This window comes from Triticum urartu, chromosome 1A (genome assembly GCF_056163025.1).
Source record: "Triticum urartu cultivar PI428250 chromosome 1A, HENAU_Tu73, whole genome shotgun sequence".
Classification (NCBI taxonomy): Eukaryota; Viridiplantae; Streptophyta; class Magnoliopsida; order Poales; family Poaceae; genus Triticum; species Triticum urartu.
In genome coordinates this window covers 438,837,220-438,842,588 of record NC_141873.1, presented here as the reverse complement: position 1 = coordinate 438,842,588, position 5,369 = coordinate 438,837,220, and positions in this window count along the sequence as shown.

The window sequence follows — 5,369 nt, the reverse complement described above, 5'->3', positions numbered from 1 at the left end:
TGTAGCCATATGTTAATGTGTTCGTTGTATGTAACCAGCACCTTGAATCCTCGATACTAGTATACTATATACTAGTAGGAGTAAGTAGTAGGAGTACTAGGGTGGCATGGGCCAGAACAAGCATTCACGTCCAGGAGTACGGCACACGCCACCACGATGACATCCATCTGACACCATATTATTTCTTGGAGTCCATGCTAGAGCAATCTCTTCAACCTCGTCATTTCTCTAACTTTAGCCATCGCGTGACGGGTGAGGTGGGGGTTTTCCGATAGTCGGTTTCCTTAACTGCGGTCCCACTTGTAAGGCCAACTCCAACGCATGACCCCAAACGGACCTCCGTTTTGCACGAACTCCAACGATAACTTTGACTAGAAAAGCAAGACCAAAGAAAACAAGAACCACAAGAATACATTTTACTACTCCTATAAGTTGGATTAGTGCCTTCTTGATGCATTCATTGTTGATCTGCGGAGGCTCGATCTTGCGTGCTTATTTCTTCTTTGAGTGTAAAGAAGTAGATGTTGCTTCCTCGCATCTAGTCTCATGTCTAGCCTCTATTCTAGTAGGAGTATCAACAAGTGCACTAATCTCATCCGAGAGCAGAACTGAAGATTTGGTCGGGTTCTTCCTCCTTTTTGCCGACACGTGGGACATCCAGCATCCAGGTCATGTCATGAAAGAAAATAGAGTGGTAGTTGAAGCCACGAGATGTGCATCTTGGGTTAAACTGTAAATAGAATCTTACTACTCTTGAGTAACTCCAAAAGCCGCCACCAAAGATCTTTGTTGGATTTGTTTTTCATCACCAGCACGTCGAGGTGAAAGATGTGCAGGTTTAGTGGGTCCTCTTGCGTTTTCACTGACATGTGGGGCCGCATGTGAGCAAACAGACGATGGGCTCCGCGCGTCCACTGGCTGGCTGAGAAGAGAGATAGAGGAGGGCTGAGCACGGACTGCAGGAAATTTTTTCTACGTACCTTGATATAGGATCGATATAGTGGGGTGGCATGGGCCATAACTCAGTAGCATTCAGGTCTAGCAGTACGGCACACGCCACCCACACGAGTCCCATCCGACACCAATTTTCTTGGAGTCCATGCTACAGCCATCTCTTCTCCCTCCTGTTTTCTCAGCCATCGCGTGATGGGCGGGGTGGGGGTTTTTCGATAGTCGGTTTGCTCAACTGCGGTCCCACTTGTAAGTGAAAATGCAACACCGCACGCATTCCCGCTTGAGTGGCGTGCCGGACCAACCGTGTGGGGGTGCGACGCGAACACGACAGGCTTTTCCTTTTGAACTCGTAACTTGTAAAATTTGGTTCTGCTCCATGGCACGACCGATAGATAGAAAATAATGATTTTGCCTAGAGTAATGAGAAGTTTGGTTCTGGCGCCGTTCATGCATGGAGTACGTACGAAAATTATGAAGTTGATGCGAAAGGTAAGATAATCACTGTAGTATCATATACTACTACATGGATTTGACGAAAAGATAAAAACACATACGGATCCATCAACGTTCAACGACATCCTCACGCCCTAGTGCGCCGGGTCACCAACCGACGTGTGAGGAGCAGCGGCATTGGCGGCGAGCTCAACGTGCTTCTGAACAGTGCCGTCCAAGGTTGCCCTGTGCTCCAAGAAGGCGAGCGTCCTATCGTCCTCCTCTTGCATGTAGTAGTCCTTGTGGACGATTTGCACGTAGACGTGGGTGATTATGTGGTGTCTTGCTGCGCCAGGCGCTGCGCGGCGAGCGCGACCTCGAGGTGGACATTCTCCGGCGCGACGATGGGCAGTCGCAGGGCCACCAGTGCGTCGAAGAGGTTGTTACCATAGTGGCCGTTGAGGGTGGCGGGCATCGCAGAGCCTGGGCGTGTCGGCTGGAGGCTTACGTCAAAGTCGTCCGCAAGCTTCTTGACGACGGTGAACTTGTCGAGGAAACCGACGAGGACCTCGTCGAACAAGGAGACAAAGCTGTCGTCCAAGCGGCCCCTCACCCTGGCGGCCTCAAGCAATACTACCTAGAGATGTTCCTCAGTGCCGGTGGACGTGGTAGTACTCCTAAATCCAGTCGGTGGTGCTACTAGTACTAGTAGTAGTACTACCAATGTAGTAGTAGGAATACTAGCACTGTACTAACCATTGGTCAAATTATTACGTCCTGCTCCTCACAGTGAAGTGACAAGACCCTGCGCCGGAGATAACACCTGAGTATAGGCACCGTGTTCGGCATACCATAGTCAGCCTCACCATCTGCAGTCACTATCATCATGGCTGTAGAGCTAGCCTGCTTACAACTAGCCCTGTTCGACATAATTTCCCGTGCGTAGATGCTCGTGCATTGCACGAAACACCAAGATTGGGGGTGGACGGCTCCGGCAACGGCCATCGCGCCAGATTTTTCCATGGCCTTCTACTCCTAGATTGTGAGAGACAAGGAGTTGTTTGTAAATAGGGAACAAGTGTGGGCATGTTTTTGCAAAAATGGAGAAGCTTGGTTTGTATGCGTCAGATCTAGATCTGACGGCTATTGGTGAAAGATGGGAGGCACAACATCATCACCAACTCAGGACCTGTTTGATTCGCAGGATTTTGAAAACGCAGGAATAGGACTCAGAAATACTACAAGTTTCAAACTGATATTACAAATGTTAGGAGTAATGCTGCACCTACGAAGAGGGAATTGCTAGGAAGTTTACGTAAGAACTTTCGTTACTTTAGGTGGATGCAGCATTATCGTACAAACTAAAATCCACCGCCCTGACAAGTCACTAATGGGCACATAAGTTTTTGAGTCTCTGGCCACTTGATGTTTCAAAAACAAATTCAGCTTCTGCGGAGAAATGAGCTCCACCGTGTACCCGCGCGGGTGTGGCTGGGCACGAAGCGTGAGTACGTGCACAGTGCACCTATTCTCTTCTTATATACGTACACCACCTACGTGGGGTTGTGTGAGAGAGATACAAACCTAGAGAGATATAGTGTGTGGGTTCTTGAGAGTTTTTTTTGTGGGGGGGGGGGGTCAATAAAAAAATTTAACATATGCAATGTGTGTGAAATAGAGTCCTGGATATAACATATATATAGAGGGGGCGATCCACGAGAAGAGAGTGGAGGTATCATTGGCTTGAGGTGTCCATAGAATCGAAGAGAGGGATGATGTGTGTGTGTGCGCGCGCGATCGATAAAGAGTGCCATCGAATTTGTGTGTGCCCACATCAAAGATATAGAGTGGCTGGCCTACTGGAACGTGAGATGGGACATGTGCAGTTTGTCTCTGTGGCATGGATACCTACCTGCAGCGCTCGACTATCGGTGTGTGGTGGGGGAAGAGGGAGGCCCAATTAACTATAGAGGTACAATGGCTGGTATGTGTGTGGAGGAGGAGAGAGGCCTACCTCATGTATTAAGGAGATCGATCTGCCTCATGTATTAAGGGAGATCGATTGGCATCCATGCATATGTGCAGGAGATGAATAAGGTTGGGAGAGAGACAGAGCTAGAGTGTTGGAGGGGGTGGTAGTGGAGTTGCTTCTAACAAATGGTGGCATAGGCTTGCTAGACAAACGGAGGGCACGCCCGCAATATCAATAAGAGAGGAGATGGTTGCTTGTTGTCTGTGCACGTGCGTGTGAGAGACGGGTCAGGAGGCATGCACGAATGATGATGGGGGACGATGTGGCTGTGGTAAGCAGACGTAACTACATAGGAAGATCAATCGCCCTTTGTTAGAGAAAGGAGAGACATAACTTGATCGGTACGTCGATCGATGGGGGGTAGTTAAAGTTGATCTAGGTATATGTTGGGAGATCGATCGGTATACATGCATGTGTGTGTTAGAAGCAAATGAGGCACGAGGAGAAGGATAGAGAGAGAGGGATGCATGTAGGAGGTGGTATGAGAGGCATACTATATCGAGGGGGAGGAGTGTGCGAGTACGAGAACGATGAAAAGAGTGGTGGGAGTGAGGCATGGATGGTGACAAGAGAAGAGGGGAAGCTTGTGTTTGTGCTAGGCACACCTGGCTAGAAAGGCATATCGATCGATGTGTGCCATAAAGAAGGAGCTGGGGGGCCTACACACACCGTGGGTGAACGACCTAAAGTGAAAAGACGAATTTGCGCGATGGAGCTAGAGAATGCTGAGGGAGGGTGAGAGGGATGCAGGCGTGTGCATGCACAAGAGAAAGTTAGCGCTAGATACAAAGATAAGAGGGTTGTGTGGGTGTAAAACACGAATAGAGATCATATATACTTCATTATAAAAAGCGAATTCGGATATTTGAAGAATTTATCATAGTGTTTCAAACCGACGCATGTGTGAATATATATAACGGTGATACACATGGTGTGGTTATGAACATGGTATACTACATTTAATATATTTTATCTCTACTCTTATAAAAAATGGAGTTGTTGATGATGGTGTGCCTGCCATCCTGCATTATAGGCCGTCTGATTTATATCTGGCAGATAGCAAGGAAACTTGTAACGCCCTCGATGCGGCTATATCTCGTACGTGTCGAAGCACGACTTAGAGGCATAACCGCATTGAAAGCAATGTCACAAGTGAGGTAATCTTCACAACAACCCATGTAAATAATTAAAGGGGAAAAGTACATAGTTGGCTTACACTCGCCACGTCACACAAATACATAAATAAGTCATAACATTCATCCAATACACTCAAGGTCCGACTACGGAACCAAAATAAAGATCAACCCCCAAATGCGACAAAGTCCCCGATCGCCCCAACTGGGCACCACTACTGATCATCTGGGAAAGACACATAGTAACGACGAGAGTCTTCATCGAACTCCCACTTGAGCTCGGTCATATCATCTGGAATGGCATCATCGGTTCTTGCATCTGGTTTTGGAAGTAAACTATGAGTCACGGGGACTCAGCAATCTCACACCCTCGTGATCAAGACTATTTAAGCTTATGGGTAAGGTAAAGGTAAGATGTGGAGCTGCATCAAGCGACTAGCATATATGGTGGCTAACATACGCAAATGAGAGCGAGAAGAGAAAGCAAAAGCACGGATGAACAACTATGATCAAGAAGCGATCCTAGAACAACCTACGTCAAACATTACTCCAACGCCGTGTTCACTTCCCGGACTTCGCCGAGAAGAGACCATCACGGCTACACACTCGGCTGGTGCATTTTAATTAAGTTAAGTTTCATGTTATCTACAACCGGACATTAACAAATTCCCATATGCCCATATCCGCGGGCACGACTTTCAAAAGTTCAAATCCCTGCAGGGGAGTCCCAACTTAGCCCATCACAAGCTCTCATGGTCAACGAAGGATATTCCTTCTCCCGAGACATTCCGATCAGACTCGGCATCCCGGTTACAAGA